Below are 19,974 nucleotides of genomic sequence, written 5' to 3'. Positions count from 1 at the left end.
TGTGACTGTAATAACTGTTAGGGCAGTTAGGGTTAGCCCCCTTTAGTTCTAATGTACCCCCCTAACCCCCCCAATAAAGGTTTAACCCCGTGATCACCCCCCGTCGCCAGTGTCACTAAGGCTGGGTTCACATTGCAGCGGTTTATGAGAACAGATGTGATTCGCACCGCACTGCAGTGCAAATCACATCCGATCTCTGTGCGATTCGAGTTCAGCCATTCGCCGCACCCGCCGCAAATTCGCACGGGACCCTTTTTTTGGTCCGCAGCAGAATCGGATCGCATGGGTGTTCACACCATGCGATCCGAGTTTGCAGATCACACTGCGATATGCGAACTGATCTGGGGGTGTCATTAACATTTCACTGACACTCCCAGCAGTTCGCATAGGGCAGTGTGAACTGCCGCCGGGAGGCATGCGATGCGGGAACCCGCCGCGGATTCGTGGCGTTCCTGCATCGCTCCAGTGTGAACCCAGCCTAATAAGCGATCATTTTTCTGATCGCTGTATTAGTGTCACAGGTGACGCTAGTTAGGCAGGTAGGTATTTAGGTTCGCCGCAGCTTTTTATAGCGCCAGGGACCCCATATACTACCGCATAAAGCCCCCTGATTGCCCCCTAGTTAACCCTTTCACCAGTGATCACCATATAACTGTTACAGGTGACGCTGGTTGGTTAGTTATTTTTTTATAGTTTCAGGGCACCCGCCATTTATTACCTAATAAAGGTTTAACCCCCTGATCACCCGGCGGGTGTCATTTGTGACTGTAATAACTGTTAGGGCAGTTAGGGTTAGCCCCCTTTAGTTCTAAGGTACCCCCCTAACCCCCCAATAAAGGTTTAACCCCGTGATCACCCCCCGTCGCCAGTGTCACTAAGGCTGGGTTCACATTGCAGCGGTTTATGAGAACGGATGTGATTCGCACCGCACTGCAGTGCAAATCACATCCGATCTCTGTGCGATTCGAGTTCAGCCATACAGATAGTATGGCTGAATTTGCGTCGCACCCGCCGCACCCGCCGCAAATTCGCACGGGACCCTTTTTTTGGTCCGCAGCAGAATCGGATCGCATGGGTGTTCACACCATGCGATCCGAGTTTGCAGATCGCACTGCGATATGCGAACTGATCTGGGGGTGTCATTAACATTTCACTGACACTCCCAGCAGTTCGCATAGGGCAGTGTGAACTGCCGCCGGGAGGCATGCGATGCGGGAACCCGCTGCGGATTCGTGGAGTTCCCGCATCGCTCCAGTGTGAACCCAGCCTAATAAGCGATCGTTTTTCTGATCGCTGTATTAGTGTCACAGGTGACGCTAGTTAGGCAGGTAGGTATTTAGGTTCGCCGCAGCTTTTTATAGCGCCAGGGACCCCATATACTACCGCATAAAGCCCCCTGATTGCCCCCTAGTTAACCCTTTCACCAGTGATCACCATATAACTGTGACGCTGGTTGGTTAGTTATTTTTTTATAGTTTCAGGGCACCCGCCATTTATTACCTAGTCTCACTAGTGTACCCCTAAATTTAGGGGTGTCTACTTTCCAAAATGGGGTCATTTGGGGGGGGGTTTGTGCCATCTTGGCATTTTATGGCCTTCAAAACTGTAACGCCCTTAGAAAGCCTGAAGGCGGTGCTTGGTTTTCGGGGCCCCGTACGCAGCTAGGCTCCCAAAAAGTCCCACATATGTGGTATCTCCATACTCAGGAGAAGCAGCAGAATTTATTTTGGGGTGTCATTTCACATATGCCCATGGCATGCGTGAGCAATATATCATTTAGTGACAACTTTGTGAAAAAATAAAATAAAAAATAAAAGTTTGTAATTTTCCCGCAACTTGTGGCAAAATATAAAATATTCCATGGACTCAACATGCCTCTCAGCAAATAGCTTGGGGTGTCTACTTTCTAAAATGGGGTCATTTGTGGGGGTTTTGTGCCATCTTGCCATTTTATGGCCTTCAAAACTGTAATAGGTAGTGAGAAGTGAAATCAAAAATTTACGCCCTTAGAAAGCCTGAAGGCGGTGCTTGGTTTTCGGGGCCCGGTACGCGGCTAGGCTCCCAAAAAGTACCACATATGTGGTATCCCCATACTCAGGAGAAGCAGCAGAATTTATTTTGGGGTGTCATTTCACATATGCCCATAGCATGTGTGAGCAATATATCATTTAGTGACAACTTTGTGTAAAAAAAAAAAAAAAACGTACCTTAGTTTGTAGAGGTGACAACTTTTGCGCAAACCAATAAATATACAGTTATTGACTTTTTTTTTACCAAAGACATGTGGCTGAATACATTTTGGCCTTAATGTATGACTAAAATTGAGTTTATTGGATTTTTCTAATAACAAAAAGTAGAAAATATCATTTTTTTTTTCAAAATTTGCGGTCTTTTTACGTTTATATCGCAAAAAATAAAAATCGCAGAGGCAATCAAATACCATCAAAAGAAAGCTCTATTTGTGGGAAGAAAAGGACACAAATTTTGTTTGGGTACAACATTGCATGACCGCGCAATTACCAGTTAAAGCAGCGCAGTGCCAAATTGTAAAAAGACCTCTGGTCATTGACCAGCAAAATGGTCCAGTCTGAAAGTGGTTAATGTGTATTTATAAGGAGAAATTTTCTTGTTTTCTTTTTAATTTTGATTGTTTATAATATATATATATATTTTTTTTAAATAAACAAAAATACTTTCTTGAATATGTCGGTTGTTTCTACAACTGTTCTTTATGCCTAAAAAGTCCAATTGAACCCACACTTTTCTCTGAGGTCTTTTATGTGAAGGTTCTCTTATTATTTTTTATGTTCATTCCCAATCCCCTAATTTCCCAAAAATTCTTTCTCCTTCAAAGTGATAACCAGGACGTGGCATCTGAATATCTTGGCCTTTTAGTGTATCCACAGATACCACCCTGTGATAGATACACACCCTTATCTATTTGTATCTATACTGTGTTTTTTACTTTTTTAATTTGGCGCTGAACTCCGTCCCCGTGCATCGCAGCGCTCGCAGGGAACGGAGCCCTGCACTATGACAGATTGAGCGAGACACGGCGGCTCGCAGATCACAGCGGGGAGACATCGCAGGATCCAGGGGACAAGGTAAGTAACCTACACATGGATCCTACGATGCGATCCCAAATCTGGCTTGGGGTTACTGCTTTTGGTACTGAAATCTCACCCCGAGCCAGACTCGGGAATACAGCCAGGGAGGTTAAATTATTTTATTTTTTTTTTAAGATGCCCAGAGTTGGGCTTTAAGCAATTATTAAGATTATACAAGATTTATTTAGCGCCAACAGTTTGCGCAGCGCTTTACAAATGAGTGCAGACAGTACAGTTACAATACAATACAAGAGGAATCAGAGAGCCCTGCTCGTTAGAGCTTACAATCTAGGAATACCCATTTACACCATCAGCATTTATTTCATATTACTTATGTATACCTCAATTGACCCGCTTTCTCAGATATTAAAGTTAAGGGGCATGCTGCATGGCAAAGATATATAAAAGTCACTGTCTCACCTTGTGGACACACCTAGGATCTTTCATTTATTAATTGTGAAGTTAGTATGCAACTAAAAAAAAAAAATGTTTATTGGTCTTATGCTTATTTTCTCACTACTAACCAACTTTTCCTTTTCAACTGAGGATACAAAAGTCCATGGTCATTTCAGAAGTGGCAATAGATACGTTTACTGACACTCAGTAATACTAAACAATAAGGCATACTAAAACAATAAGGAGGTAATTATACATTCGCAGTGTTTCCTTAAACTGTATTACCAGATGCAGGTCAGAGGTCACAGTGAAAGTTCACAGCAAGGACTGGAGATTAAAATATATGGACAGCTGGCGTCTAGCAATACACAGATGCAGTTCTGTTTAGCGATGGTCTAATGTTGCATTACTATGGGCCCACATTGGAATATTAGTATATAGAAGGTACTATTGCCCTCAACCTTACAGTTTGCGGTTTTTGGGAAGTACTTCTTTTTAGGGACCTATTTAGACAATTGGGAAAACTTTACTTGCTCCCCAAGATATCTTTTAAATATGCATCCTTGGAATGTACTTGTCACCAGAGACTCATGAACAGGGCTGGAGCAAAAGATCATGCTTGTGATCCCATGTCAAAAGTCAACCTTAAGCCAATAAGTGTGCATTTTTCTTTCCCTTGCGCAATTAGAGCAGTTTTAACCACTTCATTACAGGGCAATTTTACCCCCCGCCCAGGGCAATTTTCTTCCCACAAATAGAGCTTTCTTTTGGTGGTATTTATCACCACTGGGTTTTTTATTTACATGTTTTAAGTGATTTTCTAGCAAAAATACAAAATTTAATTTGTAAACAAGTGTCAAAAAAGGTTTAGTCTTTAAGTGGTTAAATTGACTATTTACAGACAGGTCGTCATTCTTTTGATCTAGAAGAATTATAGGTTACAATGGGGGTTATTTATGAAAGACAAATCCACTTTGCACTACAGGTGCACTGCAAAAACAGAACTCTGTGTACTTTAAACGGTGACCTGGCAGGTTCTTCAGCCAGAAGTAAAGTAAAAGCAGCACATATTGCACTCATTACACATTGTTAGGCATACAGTTAACTCCTTTATTGCCCCTTGATGTTAATCCCTTCACAGCCAGTGCCATTAGTACAGTGTCAGTGTACAGTATTATCATTGATCACTGTATAAGTGTCACTAGCGACGTCAGTGTCTGTTAGTGCCAGATTTCCCGCCACCCTATCAGAGTCTCACTAAAGGTCACTGATCACAGCCATTACCAGTATAGAATCATAGGTGCATAAATTCCTAAATTCCAGTATATATATATATATATATATATATATATATATATATATATACACATATACACACACACACACATATACATACACACACACTATATTATATATATATATATATATACACACATATACATACACACACACACACACACACACATACATACCACACACATACACACACACCATAGTTTGTAGACGCTATAACTTTCGCACAAACCAATAAATATACAGTACACTTATTGAGATTTGTTTTTTTTACCAAAGACATGTAACAGAATACATTTTGACCCAAATTTCTGAAAAAAAAATTAGATTTTTTTTTTTTTTTATTGGATATGTTTTAGAACAGAAATGAGAAAATATTGTTTTATTATTTACATTTTCTGTCTTTTTCATTTATATAACAAAAAAACCCAGTGGTGATCAAATGCCACAAAAAGAAAGTTCTATTTGTGTGAAAAAAAAAAAAAAAGGATATAAATTTTATTTGCGTACAGTGTGGCAATGGATCGATTGATGGATCGACTTCAGTACAACCAGCCAGACGTATCAAAATTTGTCTGGTTCCTGCTGAACTGTCCTAATTTCGATCAGTCTATGGCCGCCTTAAGGGTCTAGCCCACACAGTGTCACCATCTTTGAAGGTCACACAATTGAAAATCAAATAACAGTCATCATATAAATGTAGCCCCCTCTACCTGGTGTAGGTGCTAGAGTGAGTTTTTTTGTAGAACAGGTACATTTAGGCAGGTCTAAGAGCTAGGCCTGTTTGTTTTGATCTGTGGGGCTGGGAGTGGCTTAGAGTAGGCTGGTGACTCATAGCTACTTTAATCTTTCGGTTACCTCCCTAAAGGCTTCTAGAAGGAAAGTGGGGAAGAAGGGTGGCGCTGTCTGGGGTGTTCTGATGAGCCCTGACCAAGCCCCAACCTGGATCGTCAGGGGGCAGGCCTCCTTAAATACCTAGAGTCAGCCCAGCTGAAGGAGGAGTTGTTCGGGGTGGAAGCTGGAGATGGAGTGTTAGGCTGTCATGGCCTTTGGGAGGGGGGGGGTGACTTTGGACCTGGGCTCGGATGTAGACAGGACCTTCTTACAATACACAGAAGTGTCCTGGACATTAGGCACGAGAGCAAGGAGAGGACAGCAGGAGAGCATCACCAGGCAAAGTCTCCAGGAGGAACTACAGGTCGCAGCAGGGAGGGCTGGTGAGTGACACACAGTCAGGAGGACTGGGAGGCACGCCTGAGAGGACTGGGAGATTGCAGTCTGGGATGGGTGCAGAGCCAGTGGAGTGGACTTATTCTGAAGAAATAGCTGTTTGTATCAATGTGCAAAACTAATATATGCGAGGGGGTTTCATAATTCTCAATAAGCTGCACTTGCATGGTTCTATTGGGAAAAAATGCAGGGTCTGCATTCCTTTAGATGCTATTTCCTTTTGGGAGTATTACACCAAAAATAAAATTTTGTTGTAGGTGATGCCTAAAACCTAAAACCTATCTTAGTGCAGACTTCTTAGAAAATCAGTGAGCTAAACACACAAGCAGGAAATAAATATTTCTTGGGGTGTTCTGTACACCATCTGTAAATGGTGTAAAGAACGCCTCTGGGTAGTCATACTGCATTGCATATTACAGAAAATTACAGAGCTGAGGATTGAGGAGGAGATCATTTTTAATAGAATTCAATTACAAAATGACATGTGTTCCCATTGTATATCCTATATTATTTTTTTATTTGCATTTTTCCCTTGAAAAGTTCAGTTACCCTTTAACATTTCTTAGCCAACAGCAAAAAACACAGTGCACCAATGGTTGGTGATTTTTTGCTATCAAAAGACAATGGTAAATTGGAAAATTCCCTCCTGATTGAATTGAGGCTTCGAGAAGCATGGAGCAAACTTGAAGCGCAACAAGGGGGCATGGAGAATTCCATGTGTTACCTTAGTATTAACATTATTCAACATTTTTTGTGTGACCAATCACCAGTGAACTGCCAAAAGTCCATTATTACCTGCCTCATGTTAATTGGTCTAGCCAAACCATATATACCAGGTGAACCAATTTGATGCTAATAAAGTAATTAGGGTAGTTGGCATCTTGATACTGACCCTTTGAGGGCTTTGAGCAACCTCACCATGAGGAGACGTCAGAAAAACAAAGGCTTTTGCGCAGGGGTCAAGTCCTGGGGAAAAAAAGTGTGGGAACTTCCACCCAAGATCCACCCCCCACCAAAAAAGAGACGCTCATATGCATGAACACTTCAAAAAGTGGTATTTTTCATCCAATTTTCATATTGTGTGTGTGAAGCTTAACTGTTAGCACATACAAAAAAAAATAAAGCATTCATTCGATTGTGCTTCCATGCAAATGTGAACATCATGTTCTGATCTCTTTTGGGGAATGTTATTTTTTTATATAGAGTGTTTATGTGGTGAGTTTACAATTTTCATTAAACAGAGTTTGGATAACACGGGGTTAAACTGAAAGGTCATAAATTAACTGCACATTATCTGGACAGAATGCTTGGGGAAGATAGTGATGTGTTCCTGCTTAGGAGATGTATGTTAGCTTGGGGGGCTGAAAACTGCAGGACTCAAACACACACTCGCTGCTATTCCAATCTCCTGCACCCTCTTCTTTGCCTACCCTCACCTTCCCTCACCTCCATTGTCTCAAGATTCCTGAATTTTCAGAATTTCACATATAAAAAAAGAATGCTTGTAGTTGTCGATCCCAGATTCACCTCATACATGTGTTATGTCATTGGCCATGTGGTGGGACTATGTGTGCTGCAAATATGACCTGTAGGTTTGTAAAGTTCACCATCCTTGTGATGTGCTGACTTCCTCCTGGGGCTGCTTATTATGAGGGGCTCCCACCATCCCTGTGCTATGCTGACTTCCTCCTGGGGCTGCTTACGGTGCAGGTGTCAGTGCTGTATATCACGGTGCTGGTGTCAGTGCTGTATATCACGGTGCTGGTGTCAGTGCTGTATATCACGATGCTGGTGTCAGTGCTCTCTATCACGGTGCTGGTGTCAGATCACTCTATCACGGTGCAGGTGTCATTGCTGTATGTCACGCTGCTAATGTCAGTGCTCTCTAGAGGTCGACCGAAAAATAGGGCTAACTCGCGTTTGAAAGACCTCTGCGCAAATACTGTGTCACATAAAATATTGCAACAACCGCTATTTTATTCCCTAGGGTCTCTGCTAAAAATATATAAATAATTTTTGGGGCTTCTGAGTGATTTTCTAGCAGAAAATACTGGATTTTTACTTGTAAGCAACAAGTGTCAGAAAAGATTTAGTCTTTAAATGGTTAAACTGAGAACTTCTACACAGGAGTTCAGCCCATTGAAGAAGAAACATTGTATCACTTTGATCTTTTCTTGGCAGCCTGCCCAGAGAGGAGGAAAGTCCTTCACTGATGTCTTCAGGCAACTTACATTGACTTCTATTACAGAAATCTTTTGCAAGTCATAATAAATCCGGAATTCGTAAACAAAAGTTCGTATTCCGTACAGAATTCGGACGCACGGCAATTCGTATTTCGGATCCTCCCGAACGTACGAATTTTGGGAAATTCGTACGAATTTGAGATTCGTACGAAACGAATCGCACATGTCTAGTACCCATCCTTGCTCACATCCCTTGGATTGAACAGAAGAAAAAGTTACATTTTATATGTGGCATGCTGAGACCGAGACTTTCCAACCAAATTCTAGATCATTGTAAAAACACAGGGAGGACTCATTGTACCCAACTTGGGAAAGTACTTTACGGCAGCACAAATAGCACTACTGACTACACTTCATGCTACAACGGAACTTCCAGTGTATTCCTACTTAAAACATTGTGGATTGTTCACTAAAATAAGGGAGGAGGGGGAGGAAATGGATTGACGTGGACCTGGGTCAGGGTCTGAGAAAAGTACAGACTCACCCAATCTTGGGTGGAGTTCCCCAATATGACAATATTTAACTTGACTTGGATACCCCCGAACCTTACACCTCCCATGATAGATCCTACCTACAACCAGGGCCGGTATGGGGGGGGGGCAGACAGACGGAAGGGGCGGATGCACTGGGCGGTACAATTTGCTGGAGAGAGGGAGGGAGCAGCTGAAGTGCTGGCAGTGTGCTTCACAACTGTGTCACTATACACACTAGCCGGTGCTGCTGTACCTGTGTACCTGTAAAACTGTCTGCAAGTTGCTCCTGCAACCGGCACAAGCCCTTAACCTCCATTCTATGACAGCGCCAGTGGCGTATCATCCATGGGTGCAGGGTTTTCACTGCACACGGGCCCCCAAAGGCTGGGTAAAAAAAATTATATAAAATGAAAAACTACTGACACCATTCCCCCCATCCCCCCCCCCCTTCCTACCAACACTGTCCACAGTCCCAACCCCTCCCCCCAAACAGCATTGTGAAAAAAAAGAAAATAAATTGTTAAAAAAACAAATACATAAAAATAAACACCATCCACTACTCTACTGACACCTTCCACTGCCCCATAACCCACCCTGACACCCCCTTCCCCAGAAGCGCTGTGAAAAAAACAAAAACAAAATAATAAAAAACCGACACCATCCACTGCTACAGTCCCTATCCACCAACCCCCCTTCCCCCTTCACTGGAGATCAGCGCTCCACTGAGTGAGCAGGGAGTTAGAAGAGCAGAGACCTGTGACTGACAGCTTAAAGCTCTCTGCTCACGGAGCTCTGAAAAACAAGTGATCGGCAGGGTTAAGTTGTTCGTTTCTCAAGGCAGAGGTAAACATTGGAAGCTTTCTCAGTCGGAGTACTTTAGAGTCCACCAGATCACTTCCTTATACGCACACATCTCAAACTGAATACAGATTGTCCATAAGCCCTTAAATTCTCCTAGTATCAGAAAATAATTTTGATTTCCTTTGGTGATCCAGGAAAGGCATTAAATACATCCACAAAAGTCGTACACTAGACTGTGTTAAACCATTCTCTTATCTTCAGAGATATCGGACAGTCAGAGTACTTTAGATTCCACCAAATAACTTCCTTCTATGCGCACTTATCAAAAGGAATACAGATTGCCCATTCCTCACCCCATTTGAAAGCATATGCAAAAATTACCTACTCTCAGCAGGTGTAATAAACCTTATACTGTATACACATCCCTTACAGCCCCTACACAAGGATCCAAATCACAACATAATATAAATGGGAACAAGACCTAGAGGAATCCCTAGACATTTTGGGATGGAAAAAAAATTGTTTGCAACGGCAAAATGATCCACCAATATTCTAGCTCAGGAAAATACCTTTAAAAGTGCAGTTTTGGTGGTACATTACTCCAGAATGTGTGGCCAAATTTATACCTCTAGCTTCCCCACTTTGCTTTAGAGGAGGCAGGGTTCTAAGGACAATGCATTATATCTGGTGGCAATGCCCCAAAGTCCAAAGATTGTGAATAAGGGCATATAACTTCATTAAAACCATCCTTATCAAGCAGTTAACCTGCAACCCATGGGAGGCTCTGTTTCAAAGGTCTATTCCTGACCTCACTGTGCAGTATGCAGCCACCTTAGTCAGCTCTGGGCAGAGCTAGTTTAACCCCCAAAAAATGTGCCACGGGGTAAAAATAGGTCTTGTAGCCGATACCTCATGGGGTAATAAAACCCCAAATCCATAAGGTAGAAGCAATCTGAATGTGGCATGCTCCTTTTATAAAGAAACGAGTATGAATTTTCAAGGGGACCATTGGGTACTATCGTAGGTTCAGTCTAAACTTTGCCACTGTAGCAGCACTTTTAAGTAATCAGATCAAAGGAAAGAACTCCATAGGGATCATGTTGAATCCAATGGCTGAAGAAGCTTTTCAAAGTTTGAAACGGACTCTGTAGAAACAGTTGGTGTTGGTAATTCCAAATTTTAATAAGGAGTTTGTCCAAACCAATGCCAAAAGTGTATGGATGGGGGCTGTGCTGTCCCCATTGGGAAATGGAGAGGAAGCAAGAAGCGGATGCCAGCAGAGAGAAATTACAGTATTGTAGGCGGGCTTTGGAGTCTCTATGCCACTATTTGTTTTTAAGGTCCAACCAACAACACAATATGCTCTCTTAATGCGAAGATTACCTGCTGATATCTGGGTCTCTGGGATTTTTCTTTCAAAGTGAAGCACTAAAAAAATTAAAAATTAAAAAATTAAAAAAAAGGATGCTAATGCCCTCTCAAGAGAACAACATTTCTGAGCCAGCAAGAGTTTGAATCCCCAAGTCCCAACAGAAGGTGAGGATAGGCTACAGGTGAACCTATGCTACCTGGTCAAGTGCTACCTGGTCAAGGATGAAGTGTACGAGACCCAAAATCTTGTATGTTATCCAGTAAATGGATTGGCTTTTTCACAATACAGTAGGGTTAATAGCTGGACACACCATGGTATATCTGAATGAGTAACAAGGAGTTGAGTAAAAAGAGTTATTCAGTCTTTGCTAGAAAGGGGCTGAGAGAAGGAAATGAACAGCCAGGGTGTTAAAGATTTATGTTACTCTTGTGTTCTGACAACCCCTGCGAGGGTGTACTTTTGATGCTTGTTTTGTGGAGAAAAAACAAGCAGCAAAAAAGTCCTTAAAGCACTTTGATAACTAGCAATGCCTCTCTGCGAGTTCTATGAATATATTCACACTTTATTTTATTTTTTAAACACACACCACATCATACATAAACATGGTCCCATTATTGAAATCCACATTAAACCATTGTTAGAGTCACTGACGGGTTATAGATGGTATATAATTAAATTGCATAGATAAAATGCTTGTGGGCTATAATAAAGATCCTTAAACCCTTTTGATACAAGCATCGCTAATATTTTTAACTAACCACAGTGCATTCATCTGTTCATTTTCTAAATATGCCAGTCTGAATTCTCATCCAAATCCCTGGGGATATAACAAGAACTGGTGACCCCCTGGTGCTAAATATTCAGCTGTTGATTGTTCATGCAAACTGTATAATGAGAATAACAGGGCCCAAGGAAAGAATCAGTAGAAAGACGAAGGGAAAATGTAAAAAGTAAAAAGGAGTGCACCAGTACAAAATAACAGAGTGCTGAAGTAGATTTACAAATCTGGTCTTCCAAAATTGGGGATTTAGGAATATTTTTGAAGGATTTTCATAACCTTTATTTTCTAAATTCTGTAAAATTCATAAGATTTTGGAAATTCTGGGAGATGTAATCCTTTCTCTAGAAGAGCCCATCTTATAGCAGACTGCATCTTGGCTGAAGGCACAGTAGCCATCTTCTACATATAGAGTATGTATCATTCATCCATTAGGCACGATTATATGCAAGTCAAATAATCAAAATAAATAGGTGGTTTAAACATGGGCACAAACATTTTATTTGAATAATGAAAAGCTGAATGCACTTGATGTGAGCTCTTGGCTTGAAAAACCTAGGCAAGGGATTTGTTTGTCGTCTATTGCTCATGAGATAATAACTTTAAACAGGAGTTGATATGGAATTCAAGTTCCCTGTATTACATATGGGCTTTTGAAAAGGCAAGAGCCTTATATGGGCCTGTAGGTGGGGTGCAGCGGGAAGAACACACTCAGTTCAAGTGCAATGAAAGATTTTGTATTTAAATAATGCAGACACTGTTCACAAGTAACCTGGTGGGAAAGAAGCCCAACAGTGTGTAGAGAGTGGAATGCAGTCAAACTGACAGCATTTTTTTCTCCTCATTAATGACCTTTCCCTACCACTGTCTGTCTAATACTAGTACCAATACCCATCCCTACTCATAAATCCTCACCAAACCTGAGAGGCAGGGCCTTAAATAGGCTCTGCCTGACCCAAAATGGTCATCAGAGTCAAATGAGGCGGGAGCTTCAGTGACGAGGAGGGAAGGGATGATGAGGTCACTGACACTACATGGGTGCATGATAGGAGGGAGGAGGAGGCACATCAACAAGGCAGTATGCCCTCCAGGGGCCAGGTTAAGGGCAGCCAACCGACTGCATCACACCGCAGAGCTCCACATGTGCAGGGCGCTGCTGCCTTTGCGCATTATTCCAAAAGTTCTTTGGTGTGGGCTTTTTTGAGACGTGTGCAGCAGATCGCACCGTTGCCATTTGCAACATATGTCTGAAGCGTATCTCGTGTGGCCAAAACAGCCGCTTGGGCACCACATGCTTGACCAGACATATGTCGACCTGCCATGCAGTCTGTTAGGAAGCACACATAAAAGACCCACACCAAAGAACAAAGCAGACCTCTCATTGCTCCTCATCAGCTTGGATCTCCAACCCCACTATACCTTCAGTCCTCTCAGAAACCTGCACTGAGAGGAATGAAGGTGTAGAATTAGGTGCATCACTGCCAAGTACTCGCGGGCAATCTGCTATCGGTACACCAACGTCCGATTGTACCAGGCAAATTTCCCTGCCCCAGCTGCTGCACCACCGAAAGAAGTTCACTCCCAGCTATCCACATGCCCAGCAGTTGAATGTTAGCTTGGCTAAATTGCTAGCATTTCAACTGCTGCTTTTTCAGTTGGTAGACTCTGCCCCCTTCCGTGAGTTTGTGGAATGTGCGGTTCCTCAGTGACAGGTTCCCAAATGCCACTTTTTTCACAGAAGGCGGTTCTGGCTCTCTATGGGCATGTGGAAGGCAATGTCTGGGCCTCGCTGGACAGGGCGGTCAGGGGTAAGGTGCATATTACCGCTGACTCATGGTCCAGCAGGCATGGACAGGGATGTTACCCAGTGGGCCGTGAAAGATAGGCGACTCTGCTGGCAGCTGGGAAGGATGCAGGATAGGGTGCATGCACTGTCCTGTCACCATTTGAGGAGGCCACAAGGATGGTGAGCAGTGACAGTGCATGTATCAAATGACACTGTCCCTCTTGTTCACTTATTGGAGCACACGCTGCATTGAATAACGGACAGGACACTTGAGGCAGAATAGAGGGAGGAAGAGGAGGACTTCCTTACCTCTCAAGGCCCCCTTTATCCTGCTGGCCCGCCGATCACACAGGAAGAGGAGGAGGATTGTGTCAGCATGGAGGTGGAGCCTAGCACTCAGCATCAGCAGCAGTCTTCAAGGGATCATTTACAGTCCAAAGAAACCCATGGACTTGTACGTGGCTGGGAGGAGGTGGCTGCGGATCATGTCAACCTCAGTGACCCAGAGGATTCCAGGCTGAATTCCTCAGCAAACCTGCGCTGCATGGCCTACCTGATCCTGCAAAGCCTGCGGAAGGATCCTCGTATTCGTGGTATCAAGAAGAGGGATCATTACTGGCTGGCAACCCTCCTTGATCCACGTTACAAGGGTAAGGTTGCGGACCTTATCTTGCCATCGCAGAGGGAGCAGAGGATGAAACCTCTTTGGGAGGCCTTGCAGAAAGGTTTGTGCAACGTGCTTCCAGAGCCTGGGAGGTTACAAATTCCTGGTCCTGGACAATGGGTTGCTGAGGCTTCGGTCAGTCACAGAAGGAGCGGTGGAGAAGGTGGCCGTCTGAGCGATGTGTTAAATTTTTTAGTCCACATCTACATGGTGCAGGAATACCTAGGGCAAAGATCAGACTTGGACACCTTTACCACCGAAAATCCTCTGGGTTACTGGGTCTCCAGGATGGATCACTGGCCAGAGCTTGCACAGTATGCAATGGAGCTACTGGCCTGTCCTGCATCCAGCGTTCTTTTGGAACGCACATTCAGTGCTGCTGGAGGCTTTGTAACTGATCACAGGGTGCGCCTGTCCACCGAATCGGTAGATCAGCTGACCTACATAAAAATTAATCCCTCTTGGATCACCAGCTACCAAGCACCTGATGCTGATGTAACCGAATATTTTTTTTTTAATGTGAGATCCCTTCAAGACTGCCTATGCTGATGAGTGACTATCCCCTTCCTCCTCAATTTTCATGCTGATAGCTTGTAAGAACATTTTTGTTCCTGGGCGCCGCCACCAGTGGCTAAGGCCCCTGTTTAACAGGGGCGTGCAATTACAATTTTTGATGCCAAACTTTGCCGCAGGGTTCATTCCTGCGCTCCAACTATAGTATCTGTGAGGGGTTGCATTGTTGTGCATTGTTGTGGCACCAGTGTCTAAGGCCCAATTTTTCTACCCCTGTTCAACAGAGGCATGTAATTTCAATTCTTGATCTAATATTTCACAGCAGAGTAACTGAGGCCTTACAGTGTTGTGGCAACACCAACACCTAAGGCCCAAATTTCTGCAGAGTATATAGAGCAAGCCCCTACTTTCAAAACATCCAACTTACAAACAACTCCTACTTTCAAACAGAAGGAGACAACAGGAAGTGAGAGGAAATCTACCCCTAGGAAGGGAAATTCTCCCCTGTAAGAGTTCCTTGTTTCACTAAAAATCCCAAATTTTCAAAATCCAATTGTCAGTGGGACAGAAAGTGAGGTGAAATCTTCTGAACAGGTGTGCACAGACAGCAAAACAAAGGTTACAGGGGTGATAACCCTTCCCTGTGTTTTCCAAAAAACGTAAAAATAGATTTTTTGGCTGAAGCTACACTTTAAAAATGTACCAGTTCAAAATTAAAAACAGATTCTACTTAAGAACAAATCTACAGACCCTGTCTTGTTTGGACCGCCTATATACTGCTGTTCGGAGTATATAGTGCCTGGGGACCCCACACCTTTCCTTTTTCTAATTTGGGTGCGGGGTTCCCCTTAATAGCCATACAAGACCCAAAGGGGCTGGTAATGGGCTGGGGGTACCCATGCTTTTTTTCTCAATGATTTTCATCCATATTGCCGAGACAAGACATTACATTAAAGCCGCAAGCAGTTTTAAATGACTTGTATTCCTTTAGAAATGTTGTGCAGGGACAGTTCTAAACACGGGAAACACGTGCCACTTTACAGGCATACTATAGACACCCCCCCAGCTCGATACTTAAAGGAATATTTCACTTTTATTTTTTCACTTAAACCCCCCTCCAATTTTCAGCTTTCAGCGCTGATGCACTTTGAATGACAATTGCGTGGGCAAACACTGTACCCAAATTACATTTTTATAATTTTTTTGCCACAAATGGAGCTTTCTTTTGGTGGTATTTAATTACAGCTGGGAGTTTTATTTTTTGCTAAACAAACAAAAAAAGTTGCAAAATAAAAAATAAATAAAAAAATCATGTTTAATAGTTTGTTATAAAATTTTGCAAACAGGTAATTTTTCTCCTTCATTGAAGTGCGCTGATGAGACGGCACTGATAGGCTGCACTGGTGGGCACCGATAGGCTGCACTGGTGGGCACCGATAGGCTGCACTGGTGGGCACCGATAGGCATAGTTAAGGCGGCACTAATAGGCACAGATAAGGGGGCACTGATGGGCACGGATGGGTGGCACAGATGGGTGGCACAGATGGGTGGCACAGATGGGTGGCACAGATGGGTGGCACAGATGGGTGGCACTAAGGGGCACTGATAGGTACCACTGATAGATGGGACTGATGGGCACCCATAGGTGGCACTGATGGGCGGCACTGATGGGCACTGGTAGATGACACCGATGGGCATGGATATGTGGCACTGGGGTGCAGCATTGTTGTTGAGGCAGATTGTGGGCACTGATGGGTGGCACTGACGGGGGGCACTTATTTATTCATGAGGTGGCACTGGCAGGGGGCAGGTGGGCACTGGTAAGCTGGCCGTGATCGGGACTGATGTCCCGATCATGGCCGCCGGTGATCAGCTCTTTTTTTTCTCCTCGCGCTGTCAGCGCGAGGAGGAAAAATAGCCGATTACCGGCTCCGTTGTATCACATGATCAGCTGTCATTGGCTGACAGCTGATCACGTGGTAAGGGGTCGGGATTGACCCCTTGCTCGGATCCGTGATCAGGCGAGTCTCATAGACTCGCCGATCACAGAGCATGCCGTGCGCGCCCCTCAGGGGGCGCGCAGGCCGCTCGTGCATGGGACGACGTCAATAGACGTAGTCCCGGCAAAGGAGGTCCGCGCTGTAGCCGTCATTTGGCTATAGCACGGATCTCTAGTGGTTAAGCATCATTAAAATCACTGCTCCTGAGAAAACGTCAGTTTTTAAAACTTTTTTTTTGCAATATAATACAATTTAATACATGTACCCTGGGGGCAGGACCCGGGACCCCAAACCCTTTGTAAGACAATAACTTGCATATTAGCCTTTAAAATTCGCACTTTTGATTTCTCACGTTCAAGTCCCATAGACTTTAACGGGGTTCGAAAATTTGCGAAAACTATCAGTCTGTTCGCAGGTTCTGGTGTGAACCGAACCGGGGGGTGTTCGGCTCATCCCTAGTGGTGGTCGATGGCTTCAGTGAACCAGTATTGGGCTGTTGCCAAACCCTTTTTTTTACAGCAGCTAATGAAACGTACTCTGTTGGGGTAAAGAAAATTCTTTGAAGGGAATGTCCAGCTGCTCCAGTAGAGACCTGTATTTCATTCCAGGGGGCCATAGCTGCCTGCAGGGAGGGTACAGATCGCGTCCACCCTTGGTTGGGCCTCAGAGATACAGTGGTGAGGCACCGCTTAGAGATCAGCCAGCATGGTGTGTCTGGGCAGTGGTATTGGCATGGTTCCCATGTTGACAAGCTGCACCTTTTTGGACCTCAGATGGGGTTCGGCCCACCAGCCACTCTGCTGAGGTCACCGGATCCTTGCAGGGTTTGACCATAATGGTGGATCCCTGTAAATGTTTGTGGGCCCCAACAGGGAGTGACCAGACCAGGGTGCCAAGAGTAGCTTTTGCTTGGGGGGGGGGTGTACAGACTACCCCTACTTGCGCTTGTTGTTTCTTGGTTGTTTCGTGCTGGACTTCGTAGGCCTGGTGTATCTGGAGCCACATGGTGCACAGGCCGCAACCACGTGCTCACTGGCCCAAGTGTTATTATTTGGCCAACAGGCGAGGCAAGTCCAAGTCTGTCCAAGACAATCATGGCCAAGGGTCACCGCAACTCCTACCTGCTCTACCACCTGGCCTTCGCTTTGGATCCTCAACCAGGTGATCCCTTTGATCAGAATGGTTATATTATTGGCTGCTCTCAAGGATAGCTAGCAGGGGTCTTACTGCTCTCATGATGAAAATCTCTGTACATAAAAGTCATAATCCTTAACTATGACCTCTGACCTGGTGTCAATCAGGCATGGGACTTCTTGCTCATTAACAAAGGCAGCCATCACGAGGCTTGGTGCGACCATGTCTGCCGATTTGCTGGGATTTTTTCGGTCCCAGGGGTCGTCCCTCTGTCCCGTGAGTCAGGAGTTAAATGACGGCGTGGAGAGGTTTCTGAATCCAGACTGCCCACAGTTCTTGGATATGTGTCCATAACAGTAGCACTGCCAGCATTTTTGGTCCTCTTCAGGGTCCTATGCAGTGGGTTCACGCCCTGATGGGTTTAGAGCGAGTCCTTCTTAGAGGTAGCTACCTCCTGTTTCAAGGCGGCCACATCCTGAGCTAGTTTTGTCAGTGTGGTTTTGCATGGCTGACAGGGAGAAGGTGCCAGGGCCTCCTCCGTAAAGTACGCAGGCTCACATTTATTGGTTACCGCTACCGTCACATCCCTTTCTTCCTGTTCCCGTGCAAAGGCATTCACCTCCACATTGTGGAAGGAGATGGCGGGATCCACCCTAACTTTCACTTGCAAGGCCTCCTGGGCGAGGCCAGCCTTCAGGCCCTTTATGAACTGATCTCTTATTATGTGGTCTGCATCAATGATGTCAGCGCAGCCATGCACATCCTTCTTCTCTAGGTTTCTCCACAGATTCAGCATGGCTACCAAATAATGAGGGAGGATGCTCATTCTACTGCTGCTTCCTTAAGAAGAACTTCTGCATCAGCTCTGGAAGCAGTATCTTCTCCCCAAAAAGGACATCCAGGTGTGATACAATCTGTTCTAAGGTAGCTCACTTGTGTTCTGGCAGTACCATCACCATGTGGCAAGCGTCATACTCTAGGGTGTTAATAGCCAGCTCTGCCCCCAGCCTGGCAGGAACCTGATACAGTCTCTCCTTCCACTCTGCCAAGGGAATGTTGAAGCCATTGAACTTTGGTATCCAAATGGGAACACTCACAGTTTTAACAGCGTGTAGCATGCGGAATGCAGCCGAACTGACAGGGTCTGTAGAGAGGGGAAGAATGTGGCCTGGTCATCTTGTGCCCACACAGAAGTCCTAAGCTTCCCCTCCTCAACAGAGACCTTTCCCTGCCGCTAGTACTCTTTTAGGCCCATTTCACACTTGCACAACTTGTCCCATGATTTGGGACTGCAAAGTAGCATGACAAGTCGTTCCCCATAACTTCCGCTGAAAACCATTCATATTAGTATGACTTCAATTCATTTAGACTTCAAAGTAGTCCCTGCACTAGTTTGGTCCGACTTTGATGCCAGTTACATAGGCATTCCCTAAAGTCGTGACAAAAGCACGACCGCAAAATCGCAGTGAAGTTGCAGTAGTGAAAGGGTACCTGTTTCAACTCACAAATGTATGCCACACCTGAGAGCCTGGGGTTTAAATAGGCTCTGTCTGACCCAAGATGGCTGCTAGAGTCACATGAGGTGGCAGCATCCAATTGGGTGTTTAGAATGCCTTAAGAAAAGGACAGCTTATAGAATGCAGGGGATTGATGCTTTTTTCAGCACAGAAAAGATATATCTGTATACTAGCTGGCCTGGTTTTGGTTTAAACAAAAATAGTTAATGTAAATTATCTTGAAATGCTCAGTTTTGTTTAGCTGTATTTGAATTATGAGTACTATAGTACCGGTATTTGTTCAATTTCTCACCATAACATGCCGCTGGATGAGTGGGGAAGGCCATGGGTTCACCTCTTGGCTCTGTCTTACTACTCCCCCAATTAGGACCGTGCTCCATACCCATGGTGATCCCTGGGGAGTACCGAGTACTACAACCACTTAGGCTACCTTAGATATTTCTCTATAAGTGACACATCCTAGTGTCGACTTTCTAAACTTTTCCTGCTTTCCCCCATAACTTTCCTTATCCTGCTTTAACCTACTATAACTTTTTCCACAACCTCCGCCTCTACTCCTCCCCCCCCGAACATGGCTTCACTCCACATAATTTCGCTGAACACCAAGGGCTTAAACACACCTGAAAAAAGACGGATGTTACTTCACGACATGCGCCAGGCTAAAGCA

The sequence above is a fragment of the Lithobates pipiens genome, unplaced genomic scaffold (genome assembly GCF_037356315.1).
Source record: "Lithobates pipiens isolate NorthernLeopardFrog02 unplaced genomic scaffold, aLitPip1_a1.2 Scaffold_25, whole genome shotgun sequence".
Taxonomy (NCBI): domain Eukaryota; kingdom Metazoa; phylum Chordata; class Amphibia; order Anura; family Ranidae; genus Lithobates; species Lithobates pipiens.
The sequence above is the reverse complement of the archived record's forward strand: the minus strand, read 5'-3'. Positions refer to the sequence as shown.